This window comes from Lemur catta, chromosome 1 (assembly GCF_020740605.2).
Source record: "Lemur catta isolate mLemCat1 chromosome 1, mLemCat1.pri, whole genome shotgun sequence".
Taxonomy (NCBI): Eukaryota; Metazoa; Chordata; class Mammalia; order Primates; family Lemuridae; genus Lemur; species Lemur catta.
In genome coordinates, this window is record NC_059128.1 from 198423597 (window position 1) to 198448190 (window position 24594).

Sequence of the window (24594 nt, forward strand, 5' to 3'; positions counted from 1 at the left end):
ACGGTAGGCAAAGGAGTTGAGGAGTCAAATAACTGATCATGGAATTATGAACCAGGTACCAAAGCTGTATGGAAATAAAATGAGATCAGGAAGGGATTATTGAAAGGAGACAATGGAAATATCTAGGGACTGAAAGTACCAAAGTGTACAGCCAGCCAGCCTATGTGCTCAACAGTTCATTTGTTTCAAAGGCTTTTATTATTTTGTAAAATCACCAAGTGTCTTGAAGCAACTATGCTGTAGTTTAGTCATGAATACTTGACCAGGATACTGAAGCTGAGGGAAACCATTTGAAATAAAATTCATTTCCCCAACCTAATAGCAAAGACAATTCATTTATCTTTCAGATATAGGACCAACATTAGACAGTAAAATATAACTTCTATTTCCAAACTGGAAGCCAATATGACTTGCACTATATGGGTTTTGGACTGAGTATTAGATAATATTGGAGACTTATACAAATCCTTATGTATTATATATAATGGTATGGTAGTTATGTAGGTTGCTGTCTTTGTTTTTAGGAGATGCCTGCTGAAGTGTATGGAGGTAAACTGCCAGCTTAACTGCAATTTATTTTCAAATGGTTTTGGGGAAAGAAAGTAAATCAAATATGGCAAAATGCTAACAAATATTGATGTGAGTCAATGGCTCTCAACTAGGAAGGAGAGGTGATTGTACTTCCTAGGGGGTATGTGGCAATGTTTGAAGATATTTTTGGCTGTCTCAAGTCCGAGGGTGGGGGGTGTGTATGTGCATGTGTGCACTACTGGCAACTAGTGGGAAGAAGCCAGGGATGCTGCTAAACATCCTATGTCGCACAAGACAGCTCCCAACAATAAAGCATTATCCATCCCAAAATGTTGCAATGGCAAGGCTGAGAAACCCTGAACTGGGTGGTAGGTATACAGATGATCATAGAGCTAGTGCTAGTCTTTTAACTGTCCAGACATTTTGAAACTTTTGTTAAAAGAAATTTGAAATGAGGCCGGGCGCGGTGGCTCACGCCTGTAATCCTAGCACTCTGGGAAGCCGAGGCGGGTGGATCGCTCAACATGAGGAGTTCGAGACCAGCCTAAGCAAGAGCGAGACCTCCGTCTCTACTAAAAAAATAGAAAGAAATTATCTGGCCAACTAAAATATATATAGCAAAAATTAGCCAGGCATGGTGGCACATGCCTGTAGTCCCAGCTACCTGGGAAGTTGAGGCAGCAGGATCGCTGAAGCCCAAGAGTTTGAGGCTGCTGTGAGCTAGGCTGACGCCACGGCACTCACTCTAGCCGGGGCAACAAAGCGAGACTCTGTCTCAAAACAAAACAAAACAAAACAAAAACAACAACAACAACAACAACAACAAAAAGAAATTTGAAATGAAAACTAAAATATGGGAGGAAAAGAAGACCATCCATCTTCTAACAATTCAGCAATAAATTATTGTTGGTGGCGATCAAATATTCTGATTGTGATTGGGGATGCTCTTGAAAACCATGACTTTTGGACGGATGGCTAGAAGTCATTTCTCATTTTCCTTCAGTCAATCAATCAAAATAGAACATTATTTGTATTCAGTACTTCAATTTTTGTGCAAAATGTTCTCAAAGGAAGGAAAGGAAGCAAAAGGAAGGAAAATTGATATTTGCAAGTCAGTTGCTGTGACCGAGGCATCATGCTGGGCACTTTTCACACATAATCCTGTCTGGCTTGGAGTCAGCTGATATAGGCTTAAGTCTTAGTGGTATCACACAATGTCTAATTTCATTCATTCATTTAACGGTTCTTTTCTCCATTCAGCAAACCTTTATTAGGCAACTACTATGTCTCAGACTCTTCTAGACCTTGGGGATATAGACAAATAAGGTGTGCTGCTTGACTTCAGGGAGCAAATGGCCTATTGGGGGAGACAAAATAGTGAGTGATATGAAGTGATTTTTTTAGAGGAATGGACAGGTTTCTCCAGGAGCATATAGGAGGGAGACCAAACCAGGGAAGACTTCTCAGACCTGGGATGGTTAGGAGTAAATCAGTTCAAGGAATACCAAGGTGAGGATGGGGTGAGTGAGAGGTGAGGAGTATGCGGGTGAATGTAAGGCTTGGAGCTTGAGACAGGGCTGGAGCTCCCTCTGTGCAGGTGGAGCAGTGCATTAAACGGCTGGAGGTGAGGGAGAGAGTGGAACACCTTAGAACGCTTCTCTAACTTGAGCATGCATCAGAATCTCCTAGAGGGTTTGTTAAAGCGCAGATTACCAGGCCTCACTCCCATAGTGTCTGATTCAGTGAGTCTGCATGGGGCCCAAAAATTTGCATTTATAACAAGTTCTCAGGTGATACTGATGGTGCTGGTCTAGGGACCACTCTTTGAGAACCCCTGTCTTAGAGAAACTATAGGTAGTTCTAGTGGAGTTAAAGCTGAAGATGTGACCAGCTGTGGACTAGATTATGGAGCCCCTAGAGAGCTATCGAAGTATCTTAACCACTTGAGCACTTTAATGCATCATCTCTCCTAGCCCATATTTCTTCTTGTAACATGGGAAACTAATAACTATCAAACTATCTATCAGTATTCTTTTGATAATAAAACCAAGCAACATTATGTTTGTAAAGTATAAACCACCATATAAATGTCAGAGAATTATTAAAATTAACTGATTTTGGTCTGAAAATATTCCCTTTTTCCAGATAGCCAAACTGAGATACAGGAGGCACTGATGGTACCAGCCCAAGCACCACGGGCCTGGTCATGCATGCTCACCACTGTACCACCCTGCCCCTCCCTGCCACTGCAGTCAAGAGGAAGAATTTTCTCGTGTCATAAAAATCTTCTTCTCTCAGTTGTCATCCAACTCCTTCTTGACCATAACCCATTAAGTGCGGTAGATGGTGAAGCTGATTGTCCCAGGTGGATTCCCTGGGACAAGAGAATGACTCACCAGGAGGTTAAATACGTAGCCCAGTTGAGCAAGGGCAGCTGGCAAAGCTGAGATCAGACAGTCAGGCTCAGGAACTCACTGTTATGCCCTCTAGACCATACTTGAGGTCTAAGAACAGGTTCAGGGTAACCCTTTGCTGGGAGATAGCTGGACCCTGAGGCTGGCTTAGTCAGCAAGCAGAACCCAAAAGGACAACTTCAAAGATTCATTCCTGGGAATCTCTGTAAAGGAAAATATTTTGGGGAATTGGAATCTTTTTGGGCTTCCTTCTATGAGTGGCAAGAAACCATACTAATCTTTTTCATCTTTACAATTGCATATTGCTCTACAGTTTAGATTTGCTTTTACTTTCACTTTCTCATTTGATTCTCCTGGGGAGTATCATGTTCCACTCTATAAATGAGATGTTCAGTGGCTTGCTCAGGATAATGCACCCAGCTGGTCTTTGGATTCCAAATCTTATGCACTGGACTCCACCAAAATATTTATGTGAAATAAATGTAACATGTGACAACGCTTTCAACAAGCATAGTGATTACATGCGCAGTATGTGTGTGCATATATATTAATATGTATGTGTGCATATATGTGTGTTTATGTGTGTGTATATATATGCATTATATGTTTTTATTTCCCCATTTTCTTCTGGCAATACTACTTGGTTATTTCATCTAATTTTTATTTTTATTATTATTTTTTTTGAGATAGAGTCTCGCTTTGTTGCCCGGGCTAGAGTGAGTGCCGTGGCTTCAGCCTAGCTCACAGCAACCTCAAACTCCTGGGCTTAAGCGATCCTACTGCCTCAGCCTCCCGGATAGCTGGGACAACAGGCATGTGCCACCATGCCCGGCTAATTTTTTCTATATATATTTTAGTTGGCCAGATAATTTCTTTCTATTTTTTTAGTAGAGACGGAGGTCTCGCTCTTGCTCAGGCTGGTCTCAAACTCCTCATGTTGAGCGATCCACCCACCTCGGCCTCCCAGAGTGCTAGGATTACAGGCGTGAGCCACCGCGCCCGGCCTTAATTTTTTAATTGTTTGTTTTGATTTGTTTTGTTTACTCTTCTATAATCTAGACAAAGAAATCTGAAAGTATTTTTGGCGGAAATAATGTTGAAATGTTAGGATTTAAAACAGTGAGAATTTGTCAGTGCAGCAGGTGGCTCATACCTGTAATCTTAGTACTTTGTGAGGCTGATGTGGGATGATCACTTGAGTTCCAGACCAGTCTGGGCAATAGTGAGACTCCACCTCTACAAAAAATTTTGAAAATTAGCCAGGCATAGGGTCACCTGCCTATAGTTCCAACTGCTTGGGAGGCTAAGGCAGGAGGATCTCTTGAGCCCAGGAGTTTGAGATTGCAGTGAGCTATGATGATGCCACTGCACTCTATCCCAGGCAACAGAGCAATAACTCATCTTGAAAAAAAGGAAAAAAAAGAAAACAGTGATAATTTCTTATGTGATGAAAAGAAATAGTATTAGGAAAAAATGTAGATTTGATGGTTTAAACTCTGCCCTGTAAAAAGAACACTCAATTAGTCACAGAATCCATCATCTTTTTTTTTTTTTTTTTTTTAATTAGGAAACAAATGTTCTGGAGCTTCTTGAAGCATTTTCTACAAATAATGAACTTAGGACTTCTGCAAAGGTATTCAGAGTGCTAAAGTAAACCATAAAGAGCCCTCTATCAGCTGCCTCCACAGCCACAATAATCCAGTTCAATAAGCTATAAAGGTGTTAAGGTTGGGTAGAGATCAGAGTTCAAATTCAGCAAGCCACCAGAAGCAGCAACTGAAGAGATTTACACCACTGGCAGAGGTCAGCAGGAGGAGATGCACATATCTCAATGGAGAATTTCAAGCATTTTTTCTTCTCTCCCTTAATAACATCTGGCATGCATGGAAGATAATCTACAGGGTAATCAATTTTCCCTTTTAGATTATATTATACATATATGAGCTTGTGAAAACCTGGACTTCATATATGGTCTGTCTTTTAAAATCCAGAGTCCACTTGTTTTGTTTCATTTTTTTAGTTTTAAAAGATTACTGCCTATTTTGGAATCATAAACCTTTGAGGCTGGGATAGAATTTGTAGATCATCCTGGTGAAGACTGAGTAATTTGTTTAGAGTTACTCCGCCAGGTGGGACCCAGGTTTCTCGACTTCCTGCTAAGTTGCTCTGCTAATGGTTGTGAGGAAATAAAAGATACTCAAATAAGAATAAAAAGAAATATTTAATGGCATGAAGAAAATGTTTATAATTCATTATTGTGTGAAGAAAGCACATACCATAGTGTGCATCATGTGATTCTATTTTGGGGGGAAAAAAAGAACGTATACATGTTAGGCATAAAAAGGCTGGCGAGATGTTAGCAGGGCTTATATCTCTAGGTGGGACAACTGGCAGGAATTTCTCTTTTCCTCATTGAGTTTTTATGTATTTTCCAGATTTTTAGAATGAATATATATAACTTTGATAATTAGAAAGAAATTAATGTTATAAACAAGGGTTTAAGAACATCCTGAGAAGGTCAGACAGGCACATTTCGGGAATACAAAGACAAGTAGAATTAGATTCCTTTTTTTCAAAGGGTGGGGAGCAAGAGGACTGTATCTGTAGAAGTGGGGTGTATGTGACCAGAGCTGTGCTACAGGGTGGTGAGGGCAGATGGACAAGTCGACACCGAAGAGCAATGTGTGGGCTGCAAGACAAATATCCACAGTGAAGGTAGCAGTGAAAACCTCCCTTTACTGGGGAAAGTCAGCTCACCTCCTGCTTCCCACTGCTTGTAACACCTAATGATTGGGGAGTATTGAACTATAAACCCCTGTGCTCACTACTCTAGAGGCATGGGATATTCCTGTGGAACTGAGGCTTTCTGAAGGAAGCTAATTCTTTACCATGAGGTCTCTCATTGATACTCCATTCCTGCTGTGTGGCTTGACTGAGTAACTGATACTCGGACCTGGCAAAGAGCAGGAAAAAGAAATTAAACTAATAAGTAGATTGATGAATAGATGGATTAACAAGAGTTAACAAGAGTAACTTCAAGATTAACAAGAGTAACTTCACAGAGTACTTCCTATTTACTTGCTAGGTTCTAATTTATGTTCTATATTATTTCTAATATTTGGGATTGTTGCCAATGCTTACATTATGTCTCACCTCAACAGGAGGCCTTATTATTCCCATTTCAGAGGTGGTGAAACTGAGGCTGAGAAAGGTTGCATTACTGAATGGAGCAGGATTAGAATTCAGGTCCATTTGACTCGAAGGCCCAAGACCCTTCCAATGCCACTGCCTCCTCTGCACCCTGGGAAGGCCCAGGCCTTGCTCAGTGGGCCCAACAGAGTGCTGTAGGGAAAGAAGTGCACTGGATTAAGAGTCTGTGTCTGGACACACCCTGAAAGTGGAACCCAGGCATGGACAGCTGTCTGAATGATCTTCAAATGGCCCATGGCAGAATCATTCCTATCTTCATGTCACTTGCCAACACTACAGACATTCTTTGCCACAGTTGTTTTTTGTTTGTTTGATATGTTGACCTTACTCAAATTCAGGGAAATAGAAAATTCCCCAATTAAATCAGATAAGTTGGAACTGAGAATGGCATCTATTTTGGAGACAGATTTAGGTAGAGTTATGTAGGGATAGATGGCAGGGTAAGTTTTCTGGAAAGTGAACTCAAAATGGCAGTGCACTGGCTATCAAACTTCATTTCCTTTTCTCATTTCCTTTTCATCTCATTGCACATCTCACAAATGCTCATCTTTCCTCTGTGAACTGACTGATGTCAGTCACATAGAGAACCTCAAACAACTTGCTCAGAGCTCTTTTAAGAGGACCAACTCTAATGTGGTTTCTGTCTTGTTAACTGCACGGCTCTTATGTAAGTAAACAACCCAACTTTGACACCACAAAGTTTGTGGTAGAGATGGGGGGCTGTGGTTGGAGGGGAGGAGAAGCATTGAGGGAAATTTTAAGTAAAAGATTTCTCTTCAAAAAAGAAAATAAAGTCTTGTCTGAAGTTGTTCTTTCTTTACCCGTGTTACAAACTCTCCACAACTCCCCCAGGTTGCACCTGGCCCTCTGCACTTGGCCTTGGGCTACAGGCTACAGCGAGTGAGGTCATAACAATTCATTGCCCTATTTCCAGGAAGATCATTAAGGATATGGCTCACTAAACCACACAAGAGAAAGTCTTCTCAGGTGACTGAGAAGTCACCTTGTTCAAGTTCTTCACCTTCACCTTCACCTTCACCTTTTTCTATTCAGAGAAAGCTGCTCTTCTACTGGAAACTGGTATGTTTTATTGTGTAGCTGATTCTCTATTTTTGTGTTTGCTGCAAGAAAGCTCACAGCCAAATTTGGGATCCACTTCTAGTAAAGTGTGCCAGGCCTCAGGGCATAATTTGAAACACTGATCTTACCTCTTTTATACCTGATTCCTTACACCTGATTCCTCACACCTGATTCCTCCTACAACCTATTTTTCTTTCCATTAAGGTCTCATTTATTGGATGTTTTTTAAAATCTTGCATTGCTTGTGTCTTTGCAAACTGTATTAAATTATTCTGGAAAAGTAGGGATAACTCTATTTGTTTGTCAAACCACATTTTTAGGTGCCTTCCCAACCCTTCCCACTCTTCCTTTTTTCTTTAAGAACTGCCTGAGCTGTCATAGGAATAGGACCCGCAAGCCTGTTTGCACTATGTGGTCTGTCTGTCTGTCTAGCCAACTTGATCGCAATGGAGGTAGATACCTGACCTAAGATGAGCCATACTGATTCCTTCCTCCAGGAGTTTGAAATTGGGACTGACAAATGCCACAATCTGCGTGGCTGGGTGCTTGACTATGTAAATATCTGCAACATGCATTCTTAACCCTGGTTGCCCCACAGAATCACCTGGGACACTTTAAAAATACTAATCCATCTGTGCTTATTAAGGAATTTGAAAATGCATATGCTGTATGTCCTGTTAATTTTGCTTCCAGATATGCAGCCAAATAGATCTATTGATTGGATTTATTTAGTATCATTCCTTTAAAAAGTTTGTGACTGGAGAATATGAGATTGAACTCTCACATCTTCCTACCTCACATTGAAAATTGTTACATAGGAAGCATGTGAAACCAAAGTATTTTCTATTCACTTAAGTCCCAATTATCTATATGTGGACAGATAGAATTTTGAGTGAATTGAGGGATCTTTCATCACCATTGGATTTTATTTCCAATTGCTTTATTAGGTTTCACTCTCCAAAATAGATTTATTTATCTAACATACATTTGTTGAACACATTCCGTGTTTAAGGCTCTCTGTTGGGTGCTGTAGATGGCAGACAGGGAGGGGAAGAAAGTAGATACCCAGATGGACCTGACCCTGGAGAGCCAGGCAACAAGAAACGTAGCAGAGAGGAACAATGGTCATATTCTCACTCAGGATACAGCAGTAGGGAGGGCACCAGAAGCCTGCTCCAAGCAGCACTAGTAGGTTCTGCTTATCTTGTTTTATGTGCAGTAATCTATTATTCTTCCCATTTGTGGCAATAATCAAAGGTTGGCTAAAGTGGCATTCAAATTAGGCCAGTGAAGAGACTAGATGTAACCAGCCTCCAAGACCAGTCTCATTTGAATCCAGATAAAACCTATCAGATATTCTGTATATTACTATTCCTGTTTGAATTCCTCACTCAGCACTGATTTTCTAAGCTGGCCTTTCTTGCCCTTTCTTTTTATTGTTTATCTACCTTTGAAAATAACAAAGAAATGGAGTGGGAAATGGAAAATTACTCTTTTGGAAAATCCTACCTTCCTAAATGTAAGTTTCTCAATGCATTTAGCCATATTCTATACAATGTCTGAGTGAACCCAGGTATCCCCACAAGCTAGTGTAACTGACAGAGTTCCAGGTTGAAGGGAAAAAAAATAACAGTAATACTTAATATTTACTGAGTATTTACAAGCCTGACAATTGTGCTAAGGGCTTAGATACAATATCTTATTTAATACTCAGAACAACCTTTGAGTAATTCTATCTTCTGTGTGTTGCAGAACAACAAACTGAAGCTTAAAGAGGTAAATGAATATGCCCAAGGTCAGGCAGTTCATTAATGATGGAGACTGGATCAGTACCTAGGTCTGTCCACAGGGTTGCAAGGACTTTATTTTTGATATTGCTGTGTCTTTAGCTCTTCAAGTAATGCCTGGCATTGGGAAGCACTCAATAAATACTTGTTGAAAGAGTGGATAAATGAATGACTATCTGGCTCCAGAAGCAAATCTCTAGCAGGTGGGTAGAAAGAATCACATGGCTGATGGAAAAAGCCCCTACACTACGGATTCAGGGCTTGAGTTCCATCCCGCACAGAGGTGTCCTCTTTCAGAAATGAGTGGTGACACAAAAATAGTATCCTAAGACCCAGAAGAGGTAGGTTCTAATCTTGGCTCTCTAGTTGTGTGACCTTGAGCATCCTCATGCCTTTCTGAGCTTCAGATGTCTTCTGTGCAAGATGAGGACCCTCAGAGTACATCAAAGTTCTCTTCCATCTTTAACAGCCCATCATTCACGAGAATTTCACACTAGAGAAATTGATCTTCCGAGGATAAACTGCTCCAAGGACAAACCCCAAATGGCATCCATAGCTTTTAAAATGGAATCATTCCCAATTTGAATATGGTACCATCTCCTCTATCTCCCCAGACTCCTTGCCAGGATGCCACACTTTGTATTTATTCTTTTAGTTTCTTTTTCTTTTTTCCATTTTTCAAATTTTAATTTTGACATAATTTTTTACTTACAACAAAAGTTAGAAAAGTAATGCAAAAAATTCTAGAATACCCTTCACATAGTTTCCCAAATGATAACGTTTTTCGTGCCACAGTAAAATGGTCAAAATCAGAAAGTTAACATTGATAAAATACTATTATCTGACCTACAGTCCTCAAGTTCACCAACTGTCCCACTAATGTCCTTTTTCTGGTCCAGGATCCAGTCAGGTTCACATGTTGCATTTGGTTGTCATGTTTTGTTTGTCTCCCTTGATCTGCAACAGATTCTTAGTCTGTCTTTGCTTTTCATGACCTTGATACATTTGAAGAGTACTGCCAAGGTATTTTTTTTTTACAATGTCCCTCAATTTGAGTTTGTCTGATAGTGATTGAGTTCAGGTTATGTGCTTTTAATAAGAATACCACAGAAGTGATTTGTTTCCATCTATCTTGTCAGGAGCTACATGGTGTCAAGTTGTCATAGTGCCTATAATGATAACTTTGATTACTTTCTATGTTTTATCATATTCTAGATGTTTTATCTGAGAAATAGGGTAATAATAGCACCAGCCTCACAAGGTTGTTGTGAGGAGTAAATGGATAAAATGACATATAAAGCACAATGCCTGGGACCTAGTAGGACTTAATATATCATCATCATTCTTCTTTTAAAAATATATCAAATAATTAGGAAACTGTTTAAGCAAAAACGAGAGTTGCTGATGGAACTGGATTTGGGGCATCAGCAGATGCACATTTTGCCTTTGCATTTGTCCCTCCAGCTGTGTCCCCTGAAGTCAGGAGAATTCTCGCAGGCCCACAAGGATCATGGCTCTCAACATGTCTCTGTAAGGGCAGCAAATGTAACTAAAGTGTCATTTGAATGTTTGGCTATTGTACCTGCAGTGGCAGGAGACATGTCTGTTCAGCCCTGGATCTGGCCTACAAGATGTCAGGTAACCTTTTCAAAAGCATGAGATTTTAATAGACTTGGAAGTGAAGTTACTAGATGTTATGTTTTTGCTTGGGTAAAACATACAATTGATGTATGAATCTGGGTTTTACCAGTGACATCTGCATAGAGTGTTTGTTTAACTAACTGCAGAGTGATTGACATGCAGGCATTCTGTAATATTTTTCTATTAGTCTGTGAATAGGCAGTCCAATGAATTATTTATTGGGCTAACACATGCTGGTGCTTTTTTTTTTCCTAAGAACATTCTCTATTGGAAGTCATGGCCTTGCTTAGTCAATTAACCTTCTTGTGTCCAGCTCTCCTCTCTTGAGGAATAAACTGTCAAAATCCAAAGCAGCATTTCGGTGTGCAGAGGAAAGGATCAAGCTTACTCAAGATTTTAATCCCCTCTAATTGTAATCTTCCCAAAGTCAAATGTAAAGCCTTATTTCCAGATTGATTGTAGGGGATATGATGCACAAACACCCAGTCACTATGTTTTTATAGAAATGAGTAAAACTTCTGTGGCAGAGCTGGAAAGAGAGATAGCAGACTGTTTTTCTTATGAGATTCCAGCCTCATTTTCCTCAAGATAGGCAAGTGTTCTGGGGGTAGTGGTGATAGCAAGAGCTGTTGAATCAGAAGGTGTCACTCTAGCTTCTATTTACCTTCCACTCTCTCTGCTTCTATTTACCTTCCACTCTCTCTGCCATTGTTTTCCCATTCCCATTCCCAAATGCTATTGTGGTAGTTCAAGTGAGGCATGATCTTGGCTTGAACTAGAGATGTTGAGAGGGAGGTAATGAACGGTAAGGTAAGAATCAGAGGTATATTTTGAAGTTATTGTTGACAGGACATGCTGATAGATTGGTTGAGGGGTATGAGTGAAAGAGAGAAGTCAATTATAACTAGATTTTTGCCTGAACAACTAGGCAGGTGCTGGTGCCATTTACTGAGGTGGGGAACCCAGAGAGAGGAGCAAACTGAGGGGTGGGCCCAAGGGTTTGGTTTTGGGCATGCTGTGTTTGAAATGCCTATTAGAGAGTCAAGGAGACATGTCAAATGAGCAATCTGGAAGTACAAGCCTGGAATTTAGAGAAAGAGTGTAGTGAAAGAATATGGGATTTTGTGTGGTACATTTGAGTTACAATCTTATTATAAGACTTTGACAATGTTTTTAGCCTCTCTGATTCCCAATTCACATATTTTTTGTTATAAATTACTTTACTCATACTTCAGTTGTCTGTTGCTATGTAACAAACCACCCTAAAGTGTAGTGGCTTAAAACAACAATGATTTATTACTTTTTAATTATTCTGTGAGTTGGGGTTCAGCTGGGTGGTTTTCTGCTGGTTCTCTTATTCAATAACAATCAGCTGGGGTCTTAGCTGGGGCCAGATTACCCAAGATGGCCTCTCATTCTCCAGAGCCTCTTTCCATGTGGCCTCTCATCATTTAGTAATTTTGCCTGAGCTTTTTACATGACAACAACTAGATCTTGAGAGGTAAAATCCAATGTTTAAGCGCTTATCCAGCCTCTGCTTGTATCATGCTTGCTAATGTCCCATTGGCCAAAATAAATCCCATGGCCAAGCCCAGAGCCCATGTGGGACAGAACACATAAGGGTGTGAATACTGAGATGTGTGACTAATTGGGGACTACCATGTAAGAGCTACTAAGGCTGACTTGACCAGGTTTTTGTGAAAATTAAATAAGGTAACATATGTATGAATAGATTATCTGCCACAGAGCAGATACTCAGTAAATATTAGCTATTATTATTAAGACATATTGACCTTCAAAATCAATCCTCTGAACCCATAGACATTAGTCCTATTTTACTTATATATGTACAGGAGAAGAAAATTAGCCTGCTTTCTTATTTCTTTATTATATTCCCCAGCAGAAGTAGCACTAGAGTCCCTTTTCCTTTGCACTCAACTGTACTGCCTAATAGATGTTCTATGATTATATAAAATCTAGCAAAGGAGTGATCTAAGACTCTGATTTTTGAAAAGTAAAAATTCGCTTATATTCTCATTGAAAATGGCTTTGAAACCAAAGTTTAAAATCTAAACATACATGTTCTTCTGATGATTTTCCCAAATGTACAATTTGTGTGTTGCTTTTTAAAAATCTTAACCTAAATATAATTCTCCTACAATTTCTTTGCTATTTGATTTTTTCCCTGTCTTAGCCACATCAAAGCCAGTGTAAATTTTTCAATAATAAAGGAACAAATCACTCGTGCCTTAGCCATAGCTCTTCACTTCCACAAAAACAACACAAAGCAGTACATTGTTAAGCACAGACATGGGTATGTGGAGGTGGTGTACATGTATGTTTATCCCATGCTGGGCACCAGATTCTTGACTGTATTACTCACATAAAGAATCTATGAGCCCAGATATCTTTATATCTTTCTATGGCAATACCCAGAGGAGCTCTGAAACTTGGGACTTTTTAAAGATGGCAGAATGATTCTTGAGAACGATCATATTTAGACTACAAATACATATTATGTATATGTGTACACATACGCATACACATTTTATGCATACCAACAAAGAGTACCATGTAGGAGACAGTTCTGTTATCATTTTTTAAGGTGAGATTGCTTAGCTGTTTGGTATCTTTTCTCCTTGCCTTAGACAAGCTCTGTGGGTTATGTTTGGATTCTGGCCCCAAATCTCAAGCCTACTTGTACTGAGAAGTCACTTCTTTGGGGCGCTTAATTCCTATGGCAGGACATTCCTATGGGGCGCTTAATTCCTATGGCAGGTCTGCCCAGAAATATTATGATTTGCAAAATGTCATCTCCTGGTTGTACTTGTGAGCGTCTATTTCCCTGCCATCATGGCTCTTCCTGGCCTTTTGCATTCTGTGTGTGTTTCTGTCAGTGTGGCCTTGGGAAAGATAATTTAGTTTCTTTCCTTTGACAAAAAAAGTAACTTCTTTTTTGGGATCCAAACACAAACAGGTTCATTCATCGACATAAGGCTGATTTTCATAACATGTCTTGTGTAACACTTCTAAATACCACTCCTCATCAAATGTAGGGGTGCGCCTGACAGAACACATTGCACACAATGTCGTCTGGGTAAAAACAGTAGAAGGACACAAAACAAAACAGGAATGGATTGATTTAAAGTCTGAGTTGATTTTCCCTTTCTTTCTGAATTTTTGGTGCCACTTCCATAAAAACCTATGGTTTACTTTATTCCTATGATTCAAGTAATTTCCTGTCTTCACTTTACTTGTAGAAATACATTACAAAATTATTTTCAAATTGAAAAATCACTGGTTATGAAGACATATGTTTTCCTTTGTTTCAGAATCGCATAGTCCCAGTACTAATTTATGCATTTTCCTAAATTGTAAAGACATTGGCCAATTTTTATCTTATTGTCATACAAAAATACATATAACTGTATCAAGATAATTCAATTATGCTGCAGTAATAACCACCCGTGAGTTTCAGTGATGTAATAAGGCTTATTTCTCACTTGTGCTACCTCTAAGTGTGGGTCAGCCGGGGAACTCTGGCCATCAAGGTCACTCAGGGCCCCAGGCTGGCAAAGGTTCCATCGCGACTCGTGCTTTCATAATCATACAGACAGGAAATAGGGAAATGTGGCAAGTTGTGCACTAGCTCTTAAAGCTTCTAGCCAGAAGTGACATGTCACTTCACTCATATTTCACAGGCCAAAGCAAGTCCCACGGCCAAGCCTAACTTCAAAGGGGGAGAAGCTGTCCAAACCTGTTATGTTCCCCAAGGGAGATGAACTGAATATGTATGAACAGCCCTAACGACTACACTAGCACTTAAGAAAGAATCAGCCTTACCAGAAATCAACGTAATCTAAAATATTTAAATAAATAGAAAAAGAAAGCAGTACTTAGTGCTGCCAATGCAGCAGTGATACAGTCACTCTCTTACACTGATTATGCAGTATTTCTGAAAAGCAATTCAGAAATATGTATGTATATCAAGATCCTCAAAAATTATTCATAAAGTTTGAACCTTAATTATACTTTCAGAATCTAACTTTATAAGAATAAAAATTGGAAATATGTAAATGCTAACAAAAGGAAATGAGTAAATTCACTACTGTAGTACACATAATGTATTAATATTGTGTAGCTATCAAAAATTATATTTTTGAAGAATTTATAATAATATGGTAAAATTCCCAGGATGTAACATTAGGTAAAAATTATTAGAATATAACAGTGTTTTCAATATTAACTCATTAAAAACATTAATTTTTAAAATATATTGTTAATTGAGTGGTTATGTCTGGCTAGTGGGACTAAAGTTTTTATTTTCCATTTTCATACTTTTTATAGTTTCTAAAATAAGCATGTAAATTTTTAAAGAAAAATATAACTGAATTTAAACAAATACATAACACTTCTGTTTTATAGTTTTATTTTATTTTATTTTTATTTTTATTTCTTTTGAGACAGAGTCTCACTCTGTTGCCCGGGCTAGAGTGAGTGCCGTGGCATCAGCCTAGCTCACAGCAACCTCAAACTCCTGGGCTGAAGCGATCCTACTGCCTCAGCCTTCCCAGTAGCTGGGACTACAGGCATGCGCCACCATGCCCGGCTCATTTTTTTTTCTATAAATATTTTTAGTTGTCCATATAATTTCTTTCTATTTTTAGTAGAGACGGGTCTCGCTCAGGCTGGTCTTAAACTCCTGACCTTGAGCGATCCACCCACCTTGGCCTCCCAGAGTGCTAGGATTACAGGCGTTAGCCACCACGCCCGGCCTGTTTTGTAATTTTATTGAATGTAATTTATATACCTTGACATTAACCCATTTAAAATGTACGGTTACATGAGTTTTAGCAAATTTATATAGTCATTCAACCATAAGCATAATCAGAATTTAGAATACTTTCAACAACTCAAAAAGTTCCTTCATGATCTTTTTGTCGTCCATCCCTGTTCCCTCCCCCAGCCCTTTAATCTGCTTTATGTTGCTGTATCTGTTGCTTTTGTTAGAGATTTTACATGAATGGAACTATACAGTATGTATTCTTTTATATCTGTCTTCTTTCACTTAACATGGTGCTTTTAAGACTCATTCATGTTGTTACAGGTATCAGTAGTTCATTGCTTTTTATTACTGAGTAGCATTCCATTGTGTGGAAACACTATATTTTGTTTATCCATTCATCAGTTGATGGACATTTGGCTGGACATTTCCAGACTTTGGCTGTTATGAATAATGGTTCTATGAACATTTTCGTACAGATCTTTGCATGGATATATATTTTTATTTACCTTGGGTAGATATCTAGGAATGAAATTGCTGAGCAGTGTAGGAAGTCTAATTTTTTTTAAAAAAATGCCAAACTATTTCCAAAGTGGCCATACCATTTTGCATTCCCATCAGCATTGTAGGAGAGTTGCAGTTTCCCCACATTCTTGCCAATACTTGATATTGTTGGTCTTTTTAATTTTAGCTATTCTAGTCAGTAAAAATGCATAGTACTTGGATAATTTTCTCACAGGCATTTAACTGGCAGCATGATTATAAGCTGTATTCACACAGTACCTGAAAGATGAGATCCTGAGTTTCTATGACTGTAGGCCCCCAGCATTCTAATCAAAAGTGAGATAAGTCTTCATCGAAGACCAAAGGTTCATCTCCTTGCTACTATAGACTTAAACCAAGTAAGTTTCTTACAGTAATACAACATATGCAACTCAACCCACATGCAAACTGACTAGGAAAGACATTTGTGTTTCTTGGAAATGTGTGTCTTAGGGGTGTGGGGGGAATGTAGAATTATGTTGTGAAATTTTCTCTTTTGCATGAAAGTTAATTAAGGAAAAGTTATGCCATTGAATTTTTCTTTCTTTCTTTTTTCTTTTTTGGGTTGACAAGACAAAGTGTAGGCAGAGTTTATAATTATTTCTTGATAACTACAAAGACAGGAAGCAACTGCCACAATACTTACGGAATACTTTGATGTGAGATGTGCCTACAGAAATGGGATTCTTACATGTAAGAACAGAAAATTAGAAAATCCCAAAAGAAACTCTGTAGTGTAAAGTTTATGTCCAGTGTGTGAAGAGTTGTGCTGTGTTGTTGTTAAGAACACCGTGCTAGAATAAAAATTGTCTGAGTTCAAATTTACATCATCTGCTTATGAGCTATGTTACCTCCGATGAGTCATTTAATATCTCTACTGTCCTCATCTGTAAAATGAGTATAATATCTGACCTAGCTACTGTGTGGCAACCTTGGATCCAAACAGCACTATAGAACCGTATTTGCAGAGCACTTTGCCTTATTTGTACACAGTACATTTGTACTTTTCATTTCATCTTCTATCATATATGATCTCCAAATAACCCAGCGAGACGGGAAAGAGCAGTTATTACCTCCATTTTATAGGTGACTAAACTGTGACTGAGAGGATCACACAGTGAATTTGCTGTAAAAGAAAGACATCTAGTTCCCTGGCCAATAGAATATTATTTTGTGCTATAATTCCTACATGTTATGCTATATTTTGTGCTATAATTCTTAATATCGTAAGTGGAATAGGGCCGCACTTATTCATTTAGGTATTGTCTATGGTTGCTTTTTTGATACAAGGGCAGAGTTGAGTCATTGCAACAGAGACCACATGTCCTGCAAACCCTAAAATATGTACTATCTGGCTGTTTAAGAAAATGTTCACTAACTTCTGCTTTAAGTGCTTTTTATATGTATTAACTCATTCAACCCTCCTAACAATCTTACGAAGCAAATTATACTAATATCCCGTGTGAATAAACTGAGGCATAGAAAAGTAGAGCAACCAGAGCAAAGTCAAACTGTGAGTAAATGGAGGAGCTGAAGTTTAAACCATCTAGTCTGGATGTTCTTACTCCCTTTCATTACTGGCCTCTCTTACTCCTGTTGGGCTGGATTTCATTTACACAACAAACATTCACTGAGCAACTATTAGCTGCCAGGTACCATTCTAGGAACTAGAGATAGTGCAGAACAAGCTCTTAAGAGCTCACATTCCAGTGGGGTAGGGGTGGGGATAAAACAATTAACAGGTAACCACATGAATGAGCAGGACCATTTCAGAGAATGATGAAGCCTGTGAAAAAAATAATAGAGCAGAGTGACCAAGGACAGGGGAGTGGGTGGAGAAGGGGAATGGGAGAGAAGTTGCCAGAAACCACTGTAAATATTGAAAATATTTTTGCTGTGATCTTCCCAAGGGAGGACTCTTAGTCTTTGTATTTCTGCTTCTTCTTTGTTGTCTCAGCCCCTGACACCAAGTGGGCACTCAAAAACCACATGAGTGTGTAGGATTGATCCCTCCTCCACCTGCTGTCCCACCGGCCCTTTCCTGCCCCTTCCTCCATCTCCGTATCTTCATGTTCACATGGCTCCTTCTCCCACACCAAATTATGAGCCTCCAACAGTTGTGGTCTCTGACTGTAAACAGATGCAGTCCAGCATCCTGCACAGACAGGGACCTCAAGAATGATTCCTAAATAACATTTTAGAAACAGCTATCAGCCTGGAGTCTTTCAAAAATAGCCATGTGTGGTTGAAATTTGAGTTAGAACTGCATGTAGTTCATAGTTTTCCCACCCTTATCTGAAATATTTGCAATAACAGAGCATACACCAGTGCTCTGTGCTTCTCTGTGACTGGGCAGCAGTATCTCCACCTGCTGTTCCATTGACCTTGCCCTGAGCCCTGGGGATTCCATCCCAGGCAGTTGGGCTCCAACCTTAGGATATAAAAGCTGGGGAGGAGGAAACGAGCAAGTCTCCATAGGTAGTACACAAATAGGGTGATGCATTAGTGGGCGATTAAAGTTGGTTACAGATTGATACTGTAAACTTACATGGAACATAGCTTTCACAGAATGACTGAGGTAGAAATTCCATCTGCGTGCCAAACTAGCCCTTTGTAAGCATAAGCAAACCCACAGCCCCCATAATGTAGGATGGCAGGAATGAGCAAATGCCTGACAAGAACTGACATGGGCATTTCTAGCCCTGGGTTCTGGCTTGACCTTGTGTGACCCTTGCAATTGTCCAAGACAGGCTGACTTCACGACACCTGTCCTCTGCAGCAACTGTCAAGCCAGCCCCACCTGGTTCTGCTCAGCTGGAAGCCAGATCTGTAACAACGCTGCCAGCTGTTGCCCTGCTGTCGCCCACATTTGCCCCTCTCCTTTTCCCTTGGCTCTCATCTCCTGCATTGTCTTCTCTTTCTTACTCTCTTTTTTCCCTTCTTTACTCCCATGACCACTAGTTTTCACGTTTTTGAAAATGTCTTGTTGCCTTTAACTTTTTTGTTTAGGATAGGAACCTTTTTCTAGGAAAGGCTGGAAACAAATCCTAGAGGCTGAAAAAAGAAAACTACTTGTATGTGTATTGGGTTTTTAGGGCTACCGTAACAAATGACCACAAATTGAGTGGCTTAAAACAACAGAAATTTATTTTCTCACAGTTCTGGCGGCTAGAAGTCTGAAATCAAGTTTCAGCAGGGCCTTGATTTCTCTGAGGAATCCTTCTTCTCTTCCTCTTAGGCTCTTGTGGTTGCCGGCAACACTTGGCATTCCTTGGCTTGCAGCTGCACCACACCAGTCTCTGCCTCCAGCGTCACAGGGTCTTCTTCCCTGTATGTGTCTGTGTCTCCGTCTTCAGATCTCCCTCTCCTTTCTCTTACAAAAACACCAGTCATTGAATTTAGGACCACTCTAGTCCAGTATGGCCGCATCTTAACTTGATCACATCTGCAAAGTTCCTATTTCCAAATAAGGTCACATTCACAGGCATCAGCGTTCAGGATTTGATTATATCTTTTTTGGAGGACACAATTGAACCCACTGCAATATGTGTTAGTTTTATTTAGCAATGTGAGGTCATTTTTGTTCAACATCATGCTAATATATGGGCTGCATTTTGAAAGCCCATCTCTAGATGAAATAGAAAATGGATTTGGTGAGATGGTGGAAGCCCAAAAAGGGGGACTTAAAGTGGTGAAACTAGTCTCATGATACTTTCCTGCCAATTGCAGATAAATAGAATTGGCTTGTTCCATATTTCTTCTTTCATACTCTTTGGCACGTAAGATAAACCATACCTTGCCAGAATTTGGCTATATCTCCTCTTGCAACTTGCCCATTCTCATCTTTTACTTATTAAGTACCTACTATGTTGTAGACCCTACATAGATACTGTCTTTCCTAAAAAGCGAGGTAGAACCTCTTATCCCTACTTTACATATGTTAAATCTGAGGCTTCAAAGGTTAAGTAATAACCTGTCAATGACAACACAGCTGACAAGTGGCATGGCTGGGAACTGAACTCAGTGTTACCAGTCTCAACCTATTCTCTTAGGTTTGAACATTCATTCATGTATGCATTTCACTAATTGCCATCAAGCACCAAATGTTAGACTTGATAAATTCTATCAAGTAATAAAGTAGGGAACCAGATGGCCATGGCCCTGACTTTACATTGCAGAAGTAGAACTCTGGAGGACCTACAGGAGTAATTACATGAAAATTCAGCAGAGGAGCATCTCATGATTTCACCCAACAGAGCTAAACTGTCTGAAATGCTGCCATTTTTAGCATGAGTGGTATATATTTTGTCATTTATGTACACCTCAAGGATCAGTGGAGGGACTTTATCCTTAAAGGGCAAGGACTTTGTCATTTAAGATGGCCTAGGATTCCAACCTACTTACATCCCAGTGACTCAGCAGCTACTTCTCTGTTGCTGGCCTTTCTTTGCTTGTTAAGTTCCCAAGACTACAAAACAGAAACAGAAACAGCCGGGTTAGTTCCAGGGCCGTCCAAGGGACATGCTTGGTGTACTTAAAGTTTAAAAGTGAATATGACTGGGCTTTGAAAGTGATTACTTGGTTCTTCTACAAGGTTTAATATTTATGTTCCATAAATATAAGCAATTGCTAATCGCATTCATCTTATTACCAAGGTATTTCCAAAATACAGAAAGAAGTAGCTAAAAATTAGCCTGAGCTTGCAAACTTGTGCATTGTTGACAATGTCCTAATCCTTGCTTGTGTGGTGATCTCAGTAAACCTGGGCATGCTGCTGGCTGGGCATTTGGAGTGGGTCCACTTGCTACCTTAGAACTGGGAAAGGGGCTCTCAGATGATGAGGAGAGCCTGCTGCTCTATGTACTTTCCTTGTTTGGAGTGAACAACCTACTCCTGAATGACAAGTGCCCAGGGCCTAAAATGAATTCGCCCTGGTCCCCCAAATTTTGGGGGGCTTCATCTGATTGTGCCATTTCTCATCTCAAAAATTTCTGATAGCCACCAGGGAGTGGAAAATACTGTCCAACTGTCATCAGCCTGGTCTTCAAAGCCCTCTGAGATCTGTCCCCTGTGTTCTTACCCAGCTCAGTCTTCTAATATATCTGCTGCCTCCCACCGAGCCTGCGCATGAGCCATCGCTACCAGTCTATGGCCCCCTGGCTGTGCCCAGGGCAGTCCAACCTCCCGGCCCTTGCTCAGCCTCTGCAGAGGGAGTGAGAGCTCATAAACATGGCTGCAGTTATTCTCCTCACTGTATCCATACTCCTTTGGAATGTGACTTGATTTTCTTTCATCAAGAAGTGGAATTTTCGGCCGGGTGCGGTGGCTCACGCCTGTAATCCTAGCACTCTGGGAGGCCAAGGTGGGCGGATTGTTTGAGCTCAGGAGTTCAAGACCAGCCTGAGCAAGAGCGAGACCCCGTCTCTACTAAAAATAGAAAAGAAATTATACGGACAGCTAAATATATATATATACATAGAAAAAATTAGCCGGGCATGGTGGTACATGCCTGTAGTCCTAGCTACTCGGGAGGCTGAGGCAGGAGGATTGCTCGAGCCCAGGAGGTTGAGGTTGCTGTGAGCTAGGCTGACGCCACGGCACTCTAGCCCAGGCAACAGAGTGAGACTCTGTCTCAAAAAAGAAAAAAGAAAAAAAAAGAAGTGGAATCTTCCCCCATCCCTTGAATCAAGTCTTGTGACTTGCTTTGGCCAGAAGAATGGAGCAGAAGTGATATAATGCCAGTTCTGAGCATAAGCCTTAAGAAACCTTGCTTGCTTTTGTTCATACACTTGGAACTCTGCTGTCACCATGGGAACAAGCCCAGGCTTACCTACTAAGTGATAAGACGTATGTGGCTCAGTCAACCTGTCCCTCAGCTAGATAGCTATCTGGCCACTAATGAACACACCAGAGGACTGCAGATGCTCGAGTGAATGATGACTGCTGATGCTGAGATAAACCAAGCCTGGCCTGGAGTAACAGGGCTGTCCCTCTAATCTGTAGATAGGCAAGAAAAATAAATGGCTATTGTTTTAAGTCACTAAGTTTTAGGGTAGGTTAATATGCAGCGAGAGATAACTGGTACACCCTGGAATTTCCTTCCCATGCACCTAGCAAACGTGCCCTAAGAGCCTGCTCTACAACTTGACCTGTGCTAGGCGTTAGGGATTTAGCACCAACACGGATTATCCGCAAGAAGTTCCCATTTCCTTCTGTTGTGACTTTGAGGTTTGGTTCTTTCAAGGCAGCCAAAGAAGGTCAAATCCTACCTCCCAGATGTCTTCCCAGATCTTCCTAGTCAGAATTAATCTCTCCCTTTCCCAGCCACAATCAACTATATCTGTATCACAGCACTTATCTGGAATTCTTTCTCACCTGGACAGTTTCAAGAGCTGCCCGATTTGACTCTCTCTGTCTAGCCTGCTTTTGAATTTATCCTCCACGACCTTACTAGAGTAGCAAGCTTTCTAAATGCAAATTGTATTATATTGTGCCTTTCTGAGTAAATCTCTTCATTGGCTTTCTGTCGGTTCCATGGCAAAGTCCACCTTCGTGCTCTGACCCTGCACACTTGCCCAGTCTCATCTTCTATCTCACACTTTTTACTGTCTGTTAATCGTCCACTCTTCCCTGTTCTCTCTCCTGGAAATGTTCTCCCTAGCCCAGTCTGACTACATGCTGCTCTTTACCTTCTGAAGCTTGGCTGTTGGCCTCTGCTGGGAAATCTTTACTGACCTCTGCCCTGCCCCTGCCCCGCCTCCTCACTCCTGCGCCTGCAATGCTGTTATCGTGCACTATCATAACGTCTTAGGTTTACATGTCTGGGGACAAATACTTTTACATTCAAGGCTTGAGCATTAATTGTGTCTGTATATCTAGCTAGCTCTTAGGCAAAATCTTTTCACTTAGGAAATACTCAATAAGTATGTTTTGAATGAATGAGCAAATAAATGAATTAAGGAATGAAGAAAGACTGCCTTTACAGTTACCTGCCGAGCACCCTGAAAGGATAATTATTCATATCTATATCCATGTATACTATCCGTGTACAAATAAGTTTTCCTTATTTCCTAAGAGAAAAGTTTGCTTAGGAGATAAAGGAACACAGTGGAAGTGTCTTGGAGAAGATGTGCAGAAATGCCAGTTGCAATGGGAGACTGATAGACTAAAAGCCAAACATCATCCACTGTCCAATTTCATATGACCTGTATGAATCCTGGGTCATGAGGTCCAGTCTCTATATTTTTTTAAAAAGGAATTCCAATCCTTTTGTTTAATATTTCCATAAAATAGTAAAGAAGACCTACTTTAGGCAAGCAAGATAGTTTATGTTCATCCTTGTTATCCCTAAGTCTCTCACACCCCACACTTTCTGGAATCAGTGATTCTCAACACCGCACCCACCCAGAGAAAACTACCCTCAGAACAATGGATGTTTTTCCTTCTTTCTCAACATTCTTCACTCCTCTCCTTCCCAGTTCTTTATCATGTAGAGCAACTTAACCTCTTTTAATCATCCCTTACTGGTCTTTCTCCCAGGGTCTTCCCCATTATCAAATCACAAAAGCCTAGGAAAACTGTGTGGCTGAGAAATCTTCCTTGGAAAGGAAGAGATAGAGGGGAAACAATTTCACTAGGGAAGTGAGAGAGCATTTCTGTAATGAGAGCAAGGTGGATGAGGCTAGGAACAGTTGTGTTTTATTATCTTTAATACACCCACTAGACTCAATTGTTCTATCCCTACTTGGTATTATCTGATCTTTCTGGTCCATGAGGGAGTTTTCACTGGCCCAAAACAAATTGAGAAAAAATAAACTAGCAAGTTTATATAAAACAATTATTAAAACAAATTTTAAAAACTGTCTTTTAGTCTGGTATCTACTTTTGGGGGGTATCTTTTCATTAATAAAGTCATGGTGATACGAGATAGTTTTTTAATGTTTTTATTTGGCAAAATAGAAATCTGGCAAACGTATGTAAGTTCATTATTTTAACAAAACTTTTTACTAGTCCATAAAATCCTAAAGTATAGCAACAATCAATTCACTGCTTATTAACAGTTTTTTTGTTTGTTTGTTTGTTTTTGTTTTGTTTGGTTTTAAAGGCCTTCAGTTGAGGGAGAGGAGAAAGGAAAGAAGATAAGTGTCCTAAACTCTAGCAAAGTATTTCCAGAAGCTGTTTTTACTCTTTGCCGTTTTCCCAACCTGGAGTTCTAGACCTCTCTGGACTTTCAAATGTGCTCTAATGAGAGTACTTGAGCTATTGCCAATATTGAAAGAAGTCTAAAGAACACTACCATTTGCCAAAACTTAGTTTATATAGATTATATAGCACATTTCTCAGCTTTTGACTAAAAAGATAAGCATTCAATATAGTAACAACAGTTATCTCATGCTGATCAGAAATAATGATTATTATCTATAGCCTTATTAGGAAAAAATTAAAAATTATCGATTAAAATATTTTATTTGAAACAGTTTGGCAATTTCTCAAAACATTAAATATAGAGTTACCATATGTACCAGAAAGTCCACTCTTAGGTATATACTCAAGATAATTGAAAACATACATCCACACCAAAATTGTATACAAATGTTCATAGTGA